This window comes from Lycorma delicatula, chromosome 1, assembly GCF_047948215.1.
Source record: "Lycorma delicatula isolate Av1 chromosome 1, ASM4794821v1, whole genome shotgun sequence".
Taxonomy (NCBI): domain Eukaryota; kingdom Metazoa; phylum Arthropoda; class Insecta; order Hemiptera; family Fulgoridae; genus Lycorma; species Lycorma delicatula.
In genome coordinates, this window is record NC_134455.1 from 121,957,909 (window position 1) to 121,979,629 (window position 21,721).

The window sequence follows — 21,721 nt, forward strand, 5'->3', positions numbered from 1 at the left end:
TATAAAGCAGCCCGCTATGCCAAACTTTGTCAAAGGCCTTGGCCACATCCAGAAAAACGGCTGCAGTCACCCGTTTCCTGTTCAGGCCTCCGACAAGGTCGTCTATTATTTTTACCAGTTGGAGGGTGGTTGAGTGACCCTCCCTGAACCCAAATTGCTCGGGCCGCACTTCTCCCTCCATGTATCGCCTCAGTTTTTCAAGAAAAATCCTCTCGAACAACTTAGACAATACCGGTAACAGGGAGATTGGCCTATAATTCCGTGGGAAAAGTAAACTTTTCCCCGGTTTGGGTAAACATACGACTTTGGCCGTTTTCCAACAATTCGGGAAATATCCAACGTACAAAATGGACGTGAATATCACCGAAATTGCTGTAATCACGGAGGCCGGTATGTTCCGGAATGCACGGGCGCTGATCCCGTCGACACCCGGGGCCTTGTCGGGGCTTGTGGCCTTAATGGCTGCGGAAACTTCCGCTTCAGTGACTTGGTCAATCTCTAGAGGGGCATCCTCCACCTGTGAGAAATAATCTACAAGAAAGGATTCCACCTCGGTTGTGTGCTCGTCGTTCGGGGAGGGAGGGGGGTTTGGAGTGAACTGCTCCTCCAAGGTATCGGCGAATACCTCGGCCCTCTCCGCCTCAGAGTATGCAAGAAAACCTCGCTGCCCCACAACCGGATGGCGAGGCTTCTTCCCTTCTCGCAGTCTCCTGTTCAACCTGAACACCGAGGAGATGTCGTCAGAGACCGAGGCGAGGTATTCGTTCCACGAATCCTCTCGATGGCTTGTCAGCAGTTGTTTTACCCTGTCCGTTTGATTATAAAAGGCCCGCTTATCAGCGGGGGACAGGGTGATTCGATATCTTCTCCTCAGTCGTCGTTTCACCGTTATGGCTTCGGAGATATGAGGAGGGAGGTCGTTTCGAACAACTGCTCGAGTTTTGGCCGATGAGCTGCCTGCCAGGGCCTCGGTCATTGACGACGTGACGCGCCCGACAGTGTCGTCGATTTCCTCCGGGGTGTTCAGGAGCTCAGGATTTACCGGCCTGTACTCCCGCTGGAGGGTCTCGTAGAACCTTTTCCAGTTGACTGACCTTCGGGGTATAGGCGGGGGATCTCGGCCACCCCCTGCCTGACCTAGTTCCAACAGGACAGGGGAATGGTCCGAGCTGAGGTCTTCTATCGTTTCAATCATGAATGGGAGGGTACCCCCCTTCATGACTGCGATATCCAGCACGTCAGGCCTAGATCTGCCTGAGCGATGCACGAACGTGGGCACCTCAGGGCCTACGACGACCAAGCGGCGGGCTCTCACCCTTTCGTACAGCAATCTGCCATTCGGATTTGTCAGAATGCTGTTCCATGACACGTGTTTGGCATTGAGGTCGCCCATGAGTATCATGGGCCCATCCCAATTTTCCAGCACGGCATCCAGATCTGCGCCGGTTACCGCGTCGTTCGGCTTGCTATAAGCCGAAACCAGCCGATACACCGTGCCCAGATGCTCCACATGCACACACATTTGCTCCATCACGTTTGTATGAAGAACAACGCGCGTATGCATGTGGCGTCTGTGGACCAAAACCGCAGTTCCACCAGAGGTGCGAGATCCGGGTCGAACTGGCCTATCCGTCCTATATGTAAAATAGTTACGAAGGGTCAGTTGCTTGGTTGGGTTCAAGCACGTCTCAGACAACAGTATCACGTCTATCAGTAGATCCTCGGCCAGACGGCATAGTTCCTCCGTCCGGCCTACTACTGAGTTGGCGTTCCACTGCAAGAGTCTGAGGGTGGGCCTAACCATACCTGGACAGTACAGCCATGAGGCACTCTATTAAGGACTGAATACAGTCCTTGAGAGATTTTGCCTGGAGCAGGCGTGGCAAAACCATCATGATATGTGGCAGGATATCCTTCACTGTCATCTGCGACAGGAAGCCCATGCCAGTGGTCTCCAACGGGGTAGCCGGTTTCGGATTGCCGCTGGAGGTGCCTTTTGGCGCGGCCGCCCTTTTGGTGGGGCGCGGGGCCACAGGGGCCGCGGTGTTTTTAACAGCCTGCTTGGCCTTCCCAGCCGGAGCAGGCTTTGCCTTTCCCGTCGAGGAAGGCTTGGCCTTCTTCGCCGGGGCCGGCTTTGTCGCCGCCTTTTGTTTCACCACCTTCTTGGTGGTCGCCGCCGGTTTTGGCTTGGCGGGTGTTGGGGAGGGTACCTCCCCTTTTTTCACTACCGCCTTGGCCACAGGTGCCGGCACCTCCGGTTTGGGGGCTGATTTTCCCCCACCGGCAACACGGGCCCAGCTGCGGCCGTCAACAGTCGCGGGCTTTTTAATGCCCTTGACCTTATTGACTTGCTCCTTATAATAGGGGCAACCCCGGTAATTAGCCGGATGAGGCCCCTTGCAGTTAACGCATGAGGCTGGTTCCTCACGCGGCTTAACGCATGTGGCAGTGTCGTGGTCCCCACCACACTTGACACATTGCTGGGCCCTCTGGCAGTAATTGGACGAGTGTCCAAATTTCTGGCATCTGTGGCACTGGGGTGGCCCCCCTCGTGACACAAACGCAGTCACTGCGACCTTGCAGTAAAAAATACTGCCAAGGTCATAAATGGTCCGGGCCGAAGGGGTCCTCTTAAGGGCCACTAGGCAGGTCGGGGTTTCCCGACCGTCCCTTGTGAGGAGCTTCTTAACCGAAACCACCTCATAGCCATGGGAGGTCAGTTCCTCCCTTACTTCCTCCGGGGCAGCCCCATAGGGGATTCCCCGTATAACCACCTTCAGCTCCCTGTCCTTCGGGAGCTGAAAGGAGTGAAAGGCGATTCCCTTCGAGTGCAGAAAACTCTGCACCGCCCGGTAATCCGCCTCGCTGCCCAGCTGCAGCCTTATCGAGAGCCCGGTGCTTTTAGCCACCAGGCGCCCCCCGATCCGCGACTTAATGTCGCGCACTAATGCTGGCCACTCCTTCGGGCAGTCCAGCATTATTGGCGGGATTTTCTCCCGCCTGACGGTAGCAGGCTGTGATGGGGCCCCATCATCAGCCTGCGGGTTGGCGGCTGCTGCAGCCTTGCTGCAGCCCGCTACGGGCTCCGTCTCCATAGGAGGCGCGGAGTCCCGGCGTTTCTGGCGCTTCCTAGCGCCAGACCCGCTTTCCTCTCCACCGACGGACAGTTCCGGGGTGGGAGAACGGGGCGGGGCAGGCCTTACTTTTCCTTCCATTGAGGAAAAATAAAGAATAAAATTTAAAAATTAAAATTAAACTTAATTAAACACTTCTTAATGTACACTTGCTGCAAAATAAAATCACTGACAAGAAAAATCAAAACAAGATATAACCTGTAGACCTAAATAGGTACAGATTATATCAAACAATTTAAAATAAAATTATTTTAAAATCAGCACAATAGTCCTATAATAATAGGCTATTAACTTAATGTGTTCGTAATGACTACAAGAGTTCACTTTACATTATTATAGAAATTTGAATAGAATAGAAATAAAATTAAGAAAAGGATTATCCTTTTCTTAATGTAACTGGCCTGTAATCCAGGTAGCTGGCCGCCCGGCTGATGTCCTAGCAGACCCTTCTCACATTGTCTGGCGACGCAGGTAGAAGAACTGTTGAACACCTGGCTGGACTGGTTACAACTCACAATCACAGAGCACAATAAGACACAACCTTTCACTACAAGAGCCAAGGATCTGACTCGACCTTCATTTGCACGCGTGTTTGCTACCTGGTCTCTTAAATTTACATTGTTCGTCAATTGACCTTCTGCCGTTCTATTTAACCGACGGTTAATAATTAATGTAATTAATAAATTTTCATTCACATCACTGCTAATTTTCATTCTAAATCATTCTATAAAAGTACCTCCAACATTTTTTTTTATTTAATAATTTTAAACTTTCAGAATCATGTGATAGCTTAATTAATCAATTAATAAAAAAATTAAAGCACTATAAAATAAAGCAACGTAGTTAAAATTTTGGTAGAATTTTCTCCTTGTTTATTTATTTTCTCATTCTTTATTTTAACATCTATTTTACCAAATTTTAGATAATTGTAAATTAAAAACAATTTTAGAAAATTTTTTATAAAATTATCAGCTACGAAAATTATAACTTCAATTTTTTAATTGTTTAAGAGTTTCAAAACCTCCTTTCTTAGTGTGCATTTTCACCGTAAGGAAAACCGTGCAAACACATTTTAATCGTTTTATCCTCTTTTTTTTTTGCTGGGCAGTGATAATAAATCACACACATGTTCTTTTGCATTTATAGAACATTCAACCGTGTGGGTGAAAAGTAATTTATCCTACTAACAATTTTTATAATTGAAGTAACTGAATGCGATTTGCGGCATTCAACGTAGTACCGAGAGGCTACTTCTAGAATATATACTTCACTATTTTTGTTTTTTATACGACGGCTGTTGGTGACCAAAACTTTAAATAAGACCAATGGTCATTTCGTATATCATTTTTTAGAGCTCGATAGACGAAAAAATGAAACAATGTATTTGTTTCAGGTCACTAAATACGGTTGTATGCTCTCCTTCAATTTTTTTGTTATTTGTGGTATCCTGATGTTCTCTTTAGAAATCTTCTCCTACAAGAGAGATTAACTGAGTCAACCCCAATCAATTAGCGGGGGTCAGACTGTAAAAAATCTTTAAATGTGACATATGGTCATGTGATATGTAGTTTTAAAGGTCTATGCTAGATATGAAAAACGCAGTTAAAAAGATTAAGTTCTACCTAAATTCTACGCAATTTTGGCGACCAAATATAATTTCATTTGGTTAATTAAAAACTGGAAAATGTTTGAAAATGACGACCACAAATTTCATTACATATGTGTTCGCCGATTTGATTTAAATGGTCAGAATATAATTTTTTTTATACCATTTTGCTTGTCTCGCAAAGACCATAAAAACAAACTGTTACTTGTTATAAAGTGTTAAATTATCACATGTGATAGTATCCCATTTTAAATGGGACATATATGTCCCATTTAAAATTTTTGAACTGTCCCTTCTCCCCGACCACGCTGAAAGCCAAAGTAATACCTGATTATTTAAGCTTAATTACAAGGGAATTGAAGGGCTTACTGATTTACAAGTACTATTACATCAAATTATTGTAAAAATAAACTTAGTATAACAAAAAACAAAAGAAAAACTCTTTAAAACATTGTAAAAATTCATGTTTATAGAAACTTTTTTACATTGCTTATTATTTTTTATTAATCCTCTTATACATTTTAAATGTTACAGATGAAATAATACCCCAGAAAAGTGTAATTACATACCTGTGAGTAAGTATTATGTTTTGAAACTTGAAAAAAGTAGAATATTATTCTAAATTTACAAGGATCTTAATTGCACTGTGTATTTAACAAATAAAATATTGTCATTTTTAAAAATTAAAAATATTTAAAATGTTTATTATAAAAACTAAAGTTTTCACATTATATTTTTAAACTTTATAATTAAATTATATACACTTCTGGTTTCATATGTATATTTCAGTTAAATACAGAAAAGCAATTTAAATTATTAATCTAATAACACAAATAATTAAATTGAATACAAGCTAAATAAAATTCATCGTTAACATATTGTTTGTTTACGGAGTTTCTTGTTTAAATACCAGCATCAAAATATTATCATAATCGTGTATTGATGTAAAGCCGATTTCATAGCTGAGTGGTGGCATCTTCGCATTTCATTTAAAAAGATCGCATACTTTTAACTCTGGTCAGACATGATATTTTACATTTGCTACAAAATATTCTTAAACATTACCATGTAATGAAATCCGTTTACGAAATTTTTTGGTCACAATTTTCAACCTTCACATAGTAGCACAATCAAAAAGCATTTCTCTATACCTTAATAATATGTACTAATTTACAGTCTGTTCACGTAAAAAAAAAGAATACATAATAAACTTTGACTTAAATTGTTTCATTAGAGAAGAAAAAAATGAACGATTGAAATTCATTGAAACGTAAGTATATACGTCCAAAATCATCAATTGTGATTTATATTCATCAGATCTTGACTAGATTGCGTAAAAGCGCTTCCGTATGATTTAATAAATTACTCGCGATGATATGTAGTATTATAAGTGCAACAAAAACATGTGCATAAGCAAGTAAGTGCATAACAAAAGTAAATCCAAGTTACATCGGTCGCTTCTATACCAAATTTGGAGTTACGTTTCAAAGAGAGTTGAAGGTGTAAGCGATTAGTGCATATGACATCTAAATAACAAAAGCTTTTTACATAATATACATATTAGGCAATCCTACGTAAAAATTTTAATTATTTGGAACCTAGCATCAGAGCGTGCATTCCTGCAGGAAATCAAACAGATATTTGGTACACTATAAAATATTATCCGAATACGTCTATTACCAACTGCATATAGGAACAATGAGTAGCTATCTAATAATCCCCATTAGCAATTGTACATAGGTATTGTTGAGTACATCTTAATTTTAATCCCGACGTTGAAAACAGTAGCTTAGCTACTAGCACAGTTGTCGCAGTACTAGTCGTAACGTATTATGAACAAGTCAACTGAGTAATCAATAGATGAAATCATATATTTTACGAGTAGAAACAATCTAGAGAGGAGTAAGAAAATCTACAAATACTTAAGAATTATCTGCTTGATATTTAATTTACCTCTCCTTCTTTCTCTCTCGCCTTTACTTCTCTTTAGTTATGTCTTAAGGTAGTTAGCATAAATTATTTCTAATCTAAACCTGTTATTTTTTTTTTTAGCAAGTCATATTATGTTTTTCATAACGTTTTTGTTTGTTTTTTTTTTTAATTTTACGTCTTGTGACTAATTTTGTAAGTTTTGCAGTATATTTATTAAATGAGTAGTACTTACATTAGTAGAACATATTTTGTGCGCTAAATTATTATCCAATTTCGACAATTTTTTTGTAAACGAATATATTTGATTAAATTTTTACTATTTTTTTTCGTCACTTGTTTGACAGTTTTGATTAGTTATTCGTATTATTATTTTTAGTTTTAATTATATTTCTTTTTTTAACATTAAAATTTAACTCATGTAATTTTCTAATAAAACTATAATTTTTAATTTTAGTTATTAATCTAAGGTATAAAACTTAGATTATTTTATTATTATATTTTATAATTATTATCTTCATTATTTTATTTTCTGAATTCTAAAAATTTTGTTTAAAATGTAAACTGTATTAAATCAAATCCTTTGTTACAAGTAAGTAAACTTAAAGACATACAAATGTCTTATAACCCAAAGGATTGGTCTAGTGGTGAATGCGTATTCGCAAATTACCTGGTTTCGAAATTGACAGTTTCAACGTTCAAATCCTAGTAAAGGAAGCTATTTTAAACGGATTTGAATGCTAGATCGTGAATACCGCTGTTCTTTGGTGGTTAGGTTTCAATTAAACACACATCCCAGAAATGGTCGACCTGAGACTGTACAAGACTACACTTCACTTACACTTATATATACGTAGTCTGTTCAAAAAATACGTAGACTAACGTCATAAAACAAAATGTACTTTATTTAGAAGTTACTTGTCTGGGTCTCCTTCAAAGTACTCTCTTCCCCGACGCACACACTTATCCGAACGGTGTTTCCACTTTTGGAAACAGTCCTGGAACGCTTCTTTTGTGATCTTCTTCAGTTCGTTTGTCGCATTTGCCTCAATCTCGGGAATTGTCTAAAATCTTCTTCCTTTCAAAGGTCTTTAAGTTTGGGGAACAAGAAGAACTCACAAGGAGCGAGGTCAGGTGAGTACGGTGGGTGGGGAAGAACAGTGATCGAATGTTTGGCCAAAACCTCACGAGTTCTGAGGGCTGAATGGGCTGGATGGTTGTCGTGATGAAAAAACCAGTCACCAATCTCGTAAAATGATGTCGAAATCGCATAAGATGATCCAGCTGATATCCCACACTCTTCAGCCAGCTCTCTGATGGTCAGACGTCGATTTGCCAAAATAGGGTGTTGATTTTGTTTACGTGTGAGTCGTCAGTTGGCGTGGAAGGACGTCCAGGACGCTCATCGTTTTCAGTCGACTGACGACCATCTTTAAAACGTCCATGCCACTTAAAATATGTGGCACGCTTCATAGCAACGTTTCTATAAGCAGTCTTGAGCATATCAAAAGTTTCACTAGCAGATTTTCCGAGTTTAACAAAAGATTTCACAGCAACTCTTTCCTACTTCAAATCACTCATTCTAAAATCCGCCAAACGAAAAACCACACTTCACAAAAAACCGCGTAGCTAAGCAACCAATAATGATCAGGTGATCTGTACAAACATCGCGACACCAAGCGGATTTGACTGGAACCAACTGCAGTTCAAACAGTCTACGTATTTCTTGAAAAGATCTCGTATCAACCTCATTTACCCTCTGAAGTAATGCTTGACGGTGATTCCCGGAGGCTAAACTGAAAAAAAAAATGTAAATAATAACAATAGTTACTTTCGGTAACTGTTGGAAATTAACTACTCAGTCAGTATACGCATCCAAGATCGAACTAAAATTTTAAGCTTGTGTGAAACAAAACACATTCTACAAAATTAAAAAAAAATTATAAAATAACCGATGTTTTGCTTTTTATTTTAAATATACATTTCTAATTTTACAATTTCTACTTCGGAAATAGGATTCTTGAAATAGTATAAGTTTTTAATAAACTTTTTTTTTTGTCTTCAGTCATTTGACTGGTTTGATGCAGCTCTCCAAGATTCCCTATCTAGTGCTAGTCGTTTCATTTCAGTATACCCTCTACATCCTACATCCCCAACAATTTGTTTTACATATTCCAAACGTGGCCTCCCTACACGATTTTTCCCTTCTACCTGTCCTTCCAATATTAAAGCGACTATTCCAGGATGCCTTATGTATGTGGGGCCTATAAGTCTGTCTCTTCTTTTAACTATATTTTTAATAAACTAGAAAAAAAAATGAATTATAACTCCATTACACTGATTAGCTTATATTCCTTTGGTTTAGTCACATGTGATATCTAATTAAATTTTAATGACGATTAGTTTCCTAAACCTTGTCGCACGAAACCGTGCAGCAGATATTATTATGTATCCAGTATGTTTGAGTAATATTTCAGTAATGTAGACTTAGTCATTCTGTCAATTCTGTTTGTGAAATTATTGCTTTATGCTTATAATAAAGTAGTGCAAACTATAACTAGTCTGGCATAGTGGCATGCTGATGATAAGCAATCAGAAATCATTATGGGTGTTTGTTATAAATGTTTAATAATGATAACATCATTTGTAAAACTTCATACAATTATTCAGTTCAGTGAAAGAAAGTATTTCAGTCTATGTTATATGTTCTTCTATACGATATCACACAGTTTGTTTGATCATGGAAACATGTATAATATTTCTTCTTTTTAACCAGTTGTAAAAGACAAATTATTTTTTCTTCTTGATTTTTACTTCCGTCAACAAGAACACATTGTTGTTCATTTAATAATATAATCTAAAATAATGAACTTAAACCTATAATATAATATAAAATTATATGGATATTGAGACAAATTATTGTAAAATATCTATACTTATTTTTTATATTAAAAATATACAATAAACTAATAATAATAGCAGTATAGCCAACATCTAATAATATTAAATATTTTAATATTTATTCGATAATCCGACACCTCAATAGTACAGTGAATTAGCCTATCAATACAATGAGAAGCAAGATTCGCACACAGTTTTATAGGTAATTTTTGTAACAGTTTTTTCAATGTTATTTTCATTCATTTTAATTTACCCGGTGTTTTTATACAAATGGGTATTAGCAATGAGTGATTTTGTCGGGAAACATAAACCCGGTAAACCCTTAAGTAGCTCCAACAGAAACGTATATATACGTTGCGGATAAACTTATAACAAGATAACCTGAAACTGTAGTCAGAGACATTGTTTGGAAAGCAAGCACTGCAACGGACGTTAACAAATGAACAATTTTTAGTATAATAAAGAAACAGAAAATTCGCGGTTAAACATGCTACTCGCGAAAAACCACTTGGAAGCTGGTGAAGACGATTGAAAAGTTGGTTGAATTTACTAAAACCACAAAAAGAAAAACGTTCTTTCGTATATTTCAATAACGAGCTTTATAACTTCAATAAAGTATGAATACCGATTCTGAACTGCCGAATTTTTCTAGAGTATATTAAATAGTCTTTTTAAATTAACGAAATTTCGTTTTATGTCCAGAAAAAACAATTTTTTATTGATTAAATGGGAATATATTTTTTTATGGGGTAAGGAATATTAGAGAAATTAAATGACTTCGTTAAGAGGGTAAGAAAATTTATTATCTAGATGAAGCTTGAGATAATGAGGGGTATTTACGAGAAAAGTTTTGGGTGTATAAAAAGAGCTCAAAGACGTCTTTTTGAAAGGTTTTTCCTACTGGAAAATGTTAAAGATAAATAGTAACGCACAAAGGAAGTGAAAATGAATTTTACTTAACTGTTTTACATTGAACGTTACGCCTTTTACATCTTCTAAACAGTATCACTACGAAATTAATGGTGATAATTTTATGAAGTATTTTTAAAAAAAAATTATGAAGTGCTGTTGAAGGATCCATCATACTAATGCATAATGTTCTGTATCATTGCCTGAAAGCTGAAAAAATTCCAATTGCTTCAACCCGAAAATCTGGCGAATGGTTAAAATTGAAGAAAATAATAAAAGTAAACGCAGAAGAAATAATTATTAAAAGTAGAAATGTTAAAAATAATAAAATCAGTTGAATTAAAATATATTTGTTATCAAATAGATGAAATCGCAAAATCAAGAAATTTTGTCTTGTGTCTTACTCCATATCATTGTAGTTTTAACCTGTTAAAATTGAAACGGACAAAATAAAAATCTATTTCGAGTGTAATAACACAACATTTAAGTTGAATGATATAAAATATTTATTGATAAGTTAATTTAAGTTTATTTACAGATACAAATGCTTGGAAAATTATATTCAAGTGTATTTCAAGAAGAAGAAAAAAGCATGGAAGGTTTTTGTGAAAATATTGTGATAGTTTTTCGAAATTATTGCAATAGTAACAGACAGTAACGTATGGGGTATTAAATAAATATATTGAGGTAATAAGTAATTTTTTCTGTTTTACCTTATGAAGTTTTAATGTAGCGTATCGTAATTTCTTAATTTTTTGTATTTATGAGATAAATATATAATTTTATCACAATTTTCTAATTTTTGTAGTAAAAGTTATTTTTTACTTCAATTTTATGTTACAAGTAACGAGAAGGGGTTTTCTTGGATGAATTGATATGTTAAATACAGTTAGGATTATCATACTTTAAGTTTTGGATTGCTGCACGGTTTCGGAGACAAGGCTTAGTTTTATAAATATATCATTACCCGTTTGATATTTTAGGTTTTTATAAATATGTAGTTATTTCACTTTATTTAATATTAAATTAATAGAACAATATACGAATCCCTAAGGCTCAGTTGTAATTTACTAGTAATTTAATGTTTATGATTCAGGATGGAAATTATTAAGGTATCATTTTAAGTAATCATTTTCTCTTCTCTAATTAAAAATCTTGATTGGCTATAGACACTTTTATATCAGCGTAAAACTTTTACTTTAAAGTACATTGCATTGTTATAATGTTAGAAACTATAAAATATCATTAGACATGGTTATAAACCTGGTTACTATTTTTCTGGGCAGTATAAAGTTACGATCGTATTTTATTAGGTTCTCTGTTTTTATGAAATGGCACTGTGGACTTTTATTTTGAATAAAGCGTAAAATAGAGGCGCAGATGTTGTTTTATTATTTCAAAATGCTTCAGGTATTAAATACCATAATAAAACATAGGAATATTGTGAATACATGTATCGTAGCTAATGCTGTAAATTAAATTTCCGTACAAATTTAAACACTACAGAGGTTTTACTATCAAACGGCAACTGCTCTTGATGAACATAATAAAATGTAGTTTGTCAGAGTACAAGCATTTTTTTGTTTTTGTTAAATTCTTATTCTTAATTACAGAAGATACTGAAGAAATTTCCATATTTAATCTAAACTTATGCTGTTTTCACATTTTAAAAATGATTAATATTATATTATTGTTGTTCACTAGTCGAACAGACAGCAATTTACACATTAGGAAAATAAAACAAATAAAATTACGAATAAATTGAAATAAATCGATACAATAATAACTTATGAAATAAATAAATTCATTATATTTATTTGAATAAAGTTATTAAAGATACAATTTATTGGAATGTTTATAATAATTGCGTGCGTATATCAATTTAACTTTCTAATTGTTTGCAAAGTTAAAATCAGAAATTGTTTGAAAATATTTTCCCATTCTTATTTATAAGAGGAAAAAAAATATTTTTTACTTTTTTTTTATTCTCAATGCGTTAACAGTAAGTAATGAAAAATATAAACAATATTCCACATAAATAACTAAAATGAACGGCAAAAATCATTTTAGATGTATGTAATAATAATCTATTTCCTTTTTATTTCCTTGTACGAAGTAAAGGAAGTATTGTGATCGCGAAAAATGTCGGTTTTCAGATTTCAACGAAAATAGCCATTTTGACCATTCCTGAATCCATTTTGCTTAGTTTCGGCGTGATATCTGTACTTACATACGTATGTAGGATAGACCGAGGCACATTTACACGGATTTCATTCACTATTTTTAATTTTTTTTTGGTTTGTTTTAATCCATTTAAAATTGTTTAGAGTGATAATATAGATATTAAAGTATAATTTGTTATATATTCGATTATCTTAACTCTTTCTTTGATTGTGTAAAAATAAACGTGCCCCGTACCCGGGGCACGTTTACCCATATCATATAAGAGTATTACAAGGATAAAAACACGCAATTGAACATTTAATGGATTTTTTATTGGTATTAAACAGAATCACATGTTTTAATAAACTAATTAAAATAGTAGAAAAGTACAAAACTTAACTAAAAATAATTTTACAGGCAGTTAAAAGAAATCATCTTAAACCTGACCATTTTCTTCATGTTATTTTTTCTATCCGCCTAGAGCCAGACCCGTCACGGAACCACACTCGCTTCTAGGGGTGCCATTGTCTCTTACCTTCCGGGCGACCCGATCAGCCGGGACTAGGTCTTCTCAATCGCCTGCCTCAAATCAGGGGTCCCCTAACCGGGTCTCGGTCTTTATTTGCCTGCCTCAAGTCAGGAGTGTCCCATACAGGGGACCTCCTATCGGTACTCAGTCTTTACGCTTTTCTTTCCTACTCGCCCCAGGAGCCCCGTTCACTCATCGGAAGTGCAACACCTCAGCATCGCACTTCCCGTGTTCGGGACTATCCAACCACGCCCTATAATACCTCACTACGTACTAGATTCTTCCTCTTCAACTTCCTCCATCTCCTTCCTTTTCAAAATGTTGCCCACCATCCTACCAGTTAGGTTCCAGTTTCTGTGGCTATTCAACATTGCCTCTATCACATTATCCGATGTTACGACACCAAAAGTAGCCAGCACTTCCCTCCTAGCCTCCTCTCATTTAACAGCTAAACACAGTGTGTTCAACCGTATCGCATTGCCCACAATACCTACACTCCGGTGTCCTCCTCCTCTTCCTATCACAGTTAAACTTATTAAAGCAGCCATGGCCAGTCAAGAATTGAATCTACTTATATTTGACTTCACCATGTTTCCTGACCAGCCATGGCTTAATCTGTGGCATTATCCTCCTCGTCCAGTTACCCACCTGACTCCTGGACCACCTCTGCTGCCACTTATCCAACATTTCCCCTTTCGCCTGACTCTTCGATTGCCCTTCTTCTCTTTTCACCATTCCATCAACTACAAGATTCCACGGCGGCATCCCAGCTATTACCAATGCCGCCCCGGTCGAGACTTTACGATACGCCTTAACTGCCCCAATAATCAAGGCTTTCTTCTTCAACGCTCGTTTCCATGCGGGAACCGCATACATGACGACGAACCGAGCCACCGATGCCAATAGCCTCCTTTTCGCCAAATTCGGTCAGCCAATCCTGATTATTAGCCTGCACACTGCAGCCACTGTTCGTTTACTTTTCTGCAGAGCCTCTTCTACATGACGCTGAAAAGATATCTTATTACTGAGCCAGGCTCTAAGGTACTTGCCCTGGCTACCGGCACAATCTTCACATCTCCTACTACTAAAATTATTGGAGACAACTGCCTCCTTCCTGCCATAACCACAGTTTGGATGTTCTCTAAAGCCAAATTAAGACCTCTCTCCTCCAACCAGGCATGCACCATCCGCATGACTTCATTGCCCTTCTTCACTAATTCATCCTCCGTTTTATCCGATATAACCAGGGACAAATCACCGCCAAAACCGGTTGGATACACGCCCTCTGGATAATCCACGTGGAGCACCCCATCATAGGTTACATTCCACAATGTTGGCCCCCAACACTGAACCCTGGGGTACTACGCCCTTCATCTCAATTTGTATCTGCGCCCCCTTAACACAGCCTACCACCACTTGTCCACCTAAGTAATCTTTAATAAGGCGCCACAACTATGGGCTGACCCTTCTTCTCTTAAGTACACTCAGTTTCCACCCGAATGGCAGTGAGTTAAACGCATTACTCACGTCAAACAACACCATTGCCGGGATGGACGTGATTCTCCACGTCCCAGACGCGGCTTCATCAACGATCTTCATGATTCTATTTATCGCCGTTGTTGTATATCCCTTCCGAATTGGTTCGGGCTAAAACCCTTCCCACGCTCAATCTCTTCTAAAAGCCTCATGACAATCATCCGCTCAGCAAACTTCCCTATACAGCTGAGAAGGCACAGTGGTCTATAACCACACGGGTCATCCACTTTTTTCTTTCCTACCTTTTTCGGTAATGCAACTTTTGCAGTCTTCCAATCTCGCGTAAAAACACCATCCAATAAAACCTTATTGAACGCCGACAATACTTGTATCGGGAATTTCGTTGCCGTCACCGCCACAACCTCATCCGGAAAATCATCCAAGCCCGGACCTTTCCTCTTGCTCGTTTTCATTATAGCACAAAATAATTCTTTTTGTGTAAAAAGAGGAATTTCCACAGCCGCAATTTCCACTACCTCTTCCTGTTGTTTCCTCGGAAAACAATATCATCTAACACCTCTGCATCATATCAATTGATAGCACCAGCAGCTTCCATCCAAACTTTTTACTAGCAATGCGAAAGGCATCTCCCCACACATCTTTATCTAAATGATCGCATAGAGCTCTCCACTTTTCTCTCTTGCTATTCATTATCTCATCTTCATACCGCCTTATCATTAACTTAAGTACTCTCTGTGCTTCCTCCATCTCCTCATCCTTTCCCCTTCACAGGTGATTTCATCATCTGAGTTGCAGTTAATGCACACAAAAATAGCAAATTCCCAGTGGCTTATAGTGTATTCCCAGTGACTCAATCATCGTGCGCCCATCTTTCACATATTAAACACTGGAACCATTCTTGCGCCGTAGATTTTTTATATGGCTTTAAAGAATAAACACATGGGCAATTCTCATCTTGATCAGAACTTTCTTCCTTGTTTTTCGTTCTCATCCAGGAGGTATTCTGCTCCTACCACTCTACCTACCAAGTAAAAAAAACTCTTAATTTCCAAACACCTCCATGTCGAAAAAAAATGGGGCTCCCTTACCTGGTGATGTTTAGAGTAACAGGCACAGTTTTTGAGATGCCGCTGCTTCTTGTTGAGACGGAAGGTGTGCTACTTCTTGGCCTGGTTTCTCCTGTATAGCAGTTCCTTCTAGTGGTAGTGCGTTATCTTGGTCCGGTGTCAAATCAGGATTTAAAACGATTTCATCATCAAGTGCATCATCAACAGCCTGTAAAACCAGGATTATTTTTGTAATGCAGCCAAACACAGAAAGTAGTCTGTGAAAATAAGTTGTGACCTAAGTGTCATCAAATTGTGTCGTACATATATTTATTACAAATTTATCGTAATAACAATTTCAACAAATGAAATTATTTAAAATTTTTCATGTAATGAAATTCTTGGAGTTTTAACTTATATTGTAATAAACAGAATATTTATATTTTGACATTTTTTAACTTACATTTTTGTGTGTTTCTTTTCAAATCCTCATCGCTTAGGCTTTCCCATTTCTTACAATAGATGCGCAATGTTTTATCATTCACGCCAAAGGCTTTTGCAGTTTTTCTTATGGAGCTCTCTCCTTGCTTCACTTGAAGGACGGCATTTTTCAATACTTGGAGATAAAGCTTGCAGCTCTCGGTTTTATGTTTGTAGTTTCTCACCATCTGAAAAATACAAAGAACTCATGAGAAAATTCAGTTTACGAATTAGTTACACAGTATTAGATTTTAAAACTGTTTGTTAAAAATATGAGAAACAGTTTGACTGAATAAATATTATACTCACAATAGTCACAGAATATGCAGGGGCACGTTTACGCAGTGCGTAAACGTGGCACTGCGTAATTGTTTACGCACTGCGTAAACGTGCCCCAGCAGAACTACGTAAACATTCCCCATCCCCATATTTGATTTATGTTCAAAGTTAAGTTACCTTTTAGATTTAAGAATAAGAATTAAGTATACAAATATATACTCATTTACAGAAGTTTATGCTTCTTTAGAAGTTGCCTTTGTATGATCTAAAAGCGTAAAGTTCACTAAAAGTTTCGATACTAGCATAACAAAATTTACTCACCTTGCTCAAAACAGCAAAAACTCTTCTCATAGCGAGACGGTTACTCAACTGACGGTGTGGAGTTTGAGAGAGTCTCCGCTACGCTGTATCACTAGGCTGCCTGACTAGCAGCGCTCTAGTTAACTAGTTCCTGAGAAAAATTGCGTAAATGTGCTCCGTGCGTAAATGTGCCCCCATCTACCTTCGTATGTATTTCGCATAACTCAAAAACGATTAGCTGTAGAATGTTGAATTTTGCATTTGGAAATGTTGTAACATCTAGTTATATACCTTCCCTTTTGATTAAAATCGACTGACCCAAAAGTGTCCAAAAAATTTGATTTCAGACTATTTTAAGTGCAGTAATAAGCCCTCTTTGAGAGATCAGTGGTACTTGATTTCATTGGTACCAAAGTGATAGCCAAATAACATTTTAATTAATAAAATATTTGGTCTTACAAAGGAAAGGCAGATCGGTCTAATTCTACTTCATCTGAATTTAAATTTATTGATTTATTAATAATTATAAATCTCTGATTGTAAAAAAAAAATATTGCAATAAATAATTATTCAATAATAACAATAAAAAAATAAAAATATATCAGAAGTTATTAATGAAATAAAATTTTTGTACTTTTCATTTTAAAAATATCTGTATATGTAATTCAATAGGCGCACCAGGTGTCCATATCAGATTTTTACTTCCTTGCATGAAGTATTTAAAATTGTGCATAAGGTTAACGCAAATAAGTGATATAAAAAAATCAGAAACGCTAATAAAATAATATTGCATTTTCATAATGAATAAGAAAATAATGAATAATTTTCATTATTCGAGAGATTAATTAATTTCCTTTCCACTATTGAGGTTTTAATCCAGCTATTTACCTTTATACTAATATGAAGGAGAAGAGAATAATAAAGTTCTATTTTACAAGTCTATTTTATAAACAATTTTTTTTACCTTTCAAACATATTTTTCCGTAGCTGTGATAATAATACCCTCTAGGTTAAACGACACAATTATCAGGAATGCAAGCAAATGGAAATTAATTGATGCAATAAAGATTTTAAAATTACCTAATTCAATTATTTTTTTGGAGTGCACAGTTGCAACGGTTTACTCATTATTTTACTAAAAATTATTTTTTTAATAGGTGGTTCAATAATACTACAGAAATATAACACAGAGAACTATTAATAATGGAATAAAAGAATCTGTATTCAAGAATTGTGATTGTTTAAAGCCTCTTTATCACAAGAGTTTGATATAAAAAAACAAAAAATAAAAAAAACAATTAAATTAATCTGATTTTAATGAAGAACGTATCACGCATTTTGTGGCTTGCTAAAAACACTAATAACCAACTCATATTTTCCTTATAATTTGTTAGTCAATTCTAATTCCACATAAACTCAAGGCTTGCTAGATTCACCAAAACTAATCAAGCAGACGTATATGTTGTCATTCTTAGATGATAATAAAATACAGAGGAACTTCTCATATTACATATTTATAAAAAAGAATCACTGATATAAGTTGAATATAATTTATATTAGAGACTGTATCTTAAGATATTTTTATTTGAAACAATATATTTCTAAAGTAGCTGAAGGATCGACCTGAATTTTTTTATTGAGTTTTTATATATATATAAAAAGTAATTAATTTTCATGATGATGATGATTATAGATGTATAAATTTAAGATTCAACAACAATAGTTTCCAGGAAATGTTTTCCAAAATTTAACGAGCAATTTTTGCAAATTTGCTATCAACTGAGCAAAGATTGAGAACCATTTTCATGTAATGTTTTCTCTTTAAAATGTATTTTATCAAAACTTCATTTTATCAGAAATGTCAGTGAATGCATTTATTGTCAGAATAAGATTAAATAAATTTGTTTTATTATTGACATCACACATATATCTTTTATAACACCAAAACGAACAATTTCTTCCTGGTGATATATTTTGGCGAATGAAACAACATTTTTGCATTAAAAATTATTGACAGAGGAGGATTGGGAATAATAAATATCGTAACATATTAGTTATCTGCCTAAAAACTTAACTAAAATTAGAATTAAAAAAACAATGTCAGTATTTATCGACAAAGTAAAAATAACTATATTTTAAATATTTTGACGTAATGTTATTAAATGTTGATAATTTTTGATGTTACTGCAGTCAGCTGTCAAATACAAAATCGTTTTGTAGAAGCCCTTCGGTAATAATGTGGGCAGCAAAGCCCATGACAATATGTGTGCTCAATTTACTGAATCATGTCAAATGTAAACTACAGTGTTTCACTCTAGGCTCAATTAAACGTTTACTCACTGGTACAAGTATTATGCTGAAGTATGTAACGTAAAATTCTTTTTCATAACACCAAATTATTTGTTTACTTTTTTAATAAAATGCGTATATTATTATTATTATTTTTTTGACTGATAATTTACATAGAATAAATTAAAAAATGAAAACCACTTGAAATGAAATTCTGAAGTATTTATGTAAAGTAGCTGTAGTAATGAGGTAATATGGTGAGAATATTATTGTGAAAAAATAATGTTCTCAGTACTGTTATATAAATTTACCTAATAGTTAATATAATTAAAAATCTAAATGTTCGTTCGTTTAAAACCTTAAATCTCTGAAAGTTCTTCATTGATTGTATTGAAATTTTGACACAAGGTTGAATTCGATCCTTATATATAGGCACGTATCCTTATATACCTACTATTTATATACCTAAGATGTCACACCTGTGACAGGTAAAAACATGGTTTTTTGAAAAACAGCGCTATCTGTTGGACGTAAAAGCAACACACGCTATACTAAATATTTTACGATTCCATTTCAGTGTTTCCAATATATGTGTTCGCTATAACTAAAAACATTCTGGACCGATTTAAGTGAGGGGAAAACCGGAAAGAGGGAAAAGGTAAAGAGAAGAAGGAGAAAATGGAAAAAAGGGAAAAAAGGGAAAAAAGGGAAAAGAGAAAAAAGGAAAATGGGGAAAATGAAAACGGGGGAAATGAATGGAAAGGCGAAAGTAGAAAAGAAAAGGGGAAAGGGGAAGAAGAATGGGGAAAGGGACATAAGGAAACAAGAAATGGGAGAAGAAGCGGGAACGAGAAAATAGGAGAAAAAGGAGGTAAGGGGAATCGAATAGGGAAAGAAAAAATGGGGGAAAATGAATTGGTTATGGAATAAATGAAAATGGGATAAGTAAAACGGGTAAACGGTGAAAAGGGTTGGATGAAAAAGGAGGGGTGAAATGGGAAAGGTGGAAAGGAAAAGGGAAAAAGGAAAAGGGAGAAAGGTTAAAATGGAAATAGTGAAAGGTTAAAAATTTTATGAAGTTCCGTAATGTTCAATCTATATATTGTAGATTTAATCTATATATATATATATATATATATATATATATATACTCTAATCTAGCAATAGTAAACCATTGCTGGGTCTGCTAGTTAATCATAAAGATACGAGTAGAATCAATAAAACTTACAAAATACAACTCTTAATAAGAGGTATGTAAGTATTTGAGTAGTATTAAAGACCAATTTATTTTCATAAAAATAATTAATGTTTAAAACATAGATCTGATAAGTTTACTGGAATGAATTTTCACTTTTACTAAAATAAAATTGCTGTTACGGAAACTACTTGCAAAATATAACTTTTTTGAAATTCCTCGTTATACACATCCTTAACTTCAAACGGTATTTTGATTTCCAGCAGACTTAGTTTCATCCTAAATGAGTGTTTTAGTTTAAAGCACAGGCATTGAATTTTCCTTTCAAATGTTAATTTTTTTAAATACAAATACTAACTATATATGTATAATTTATTTTCGCTTAGGAAAGACCTATTTATATTCATTTCATTAGTGTGATATTCAGAAAAAAGTAATGTAATAAAAACTAAAAACGCGCGCACACACACACACACACACACATAAATATATATTTTGATGGAGAGAACTACTGCTACTGCTGGTTTTTTAGAAAATTTCCACCATCCCCCTAAAAAACAATTCAGAGTTTGGAACATTTGATTCTTTGGAAAATTACTATTTAATGTTTCATTTTATAACTGTAGGTAGTAAATGTATTACTTTTGCTGCAAGGCAACTAATATTGAATATTATATTATTATATATAATATATTATATATTATATTATTATATTGGATATTGTATATTATTCAAATTTATATCAAAATAGTCGCTGTAAAAATAATGCGTAAATGTATTTTCACTGTATCCGCATTTATTTGTAAGAAATATTTGGAAAAAAATACAAAAATTATTTGTTTTCTATATTGATAATTTTTTTATTATCTGTTAAAACGTTTGAATTCTTTCACTACATTTTCGAATTGAGATGTTAGATTTCATTCAAATATTCATGCAAATAAAATCGTAGTCTATCTTACATTTTAAGAAATTCAGTAAATTAAACAATTTTATGAAAAATCAAAAAAAAAATCAATAGACAAGAACACAGTGTGATCATAAAACAAACTTCTTCCTTGAGTTAATTTAATACACTGATAACATTGAATTCTTTCACTTATTTGCTAGAATATATGATGAACATTACACAGAAACTCATACTTAGTTAATCGATTTTTTTCTTTAACTTTTTAAAAAAAATTATCGTGTATGAATAAAATAATTATTCACATTGGTTTAATTTAAACATTTGAGAAATTATATAAAATTGAAAGAGTTGTACAATTATAAAAACGGACAAACTGGTAAACTGTATTGTAAATTAACATTAAATTATTTGCATGGAATGTTTGCTTTCGGAAGTGTGAAGAAGCGCAAAAATGATTTACTTATATGATAGTTATCCCAGTCTAAATTTGAACGTGCGAGTTTTGAGTTAGTTGTCGTTAGTATGTCAGAAAAGCAGATACATTGATGTATAAA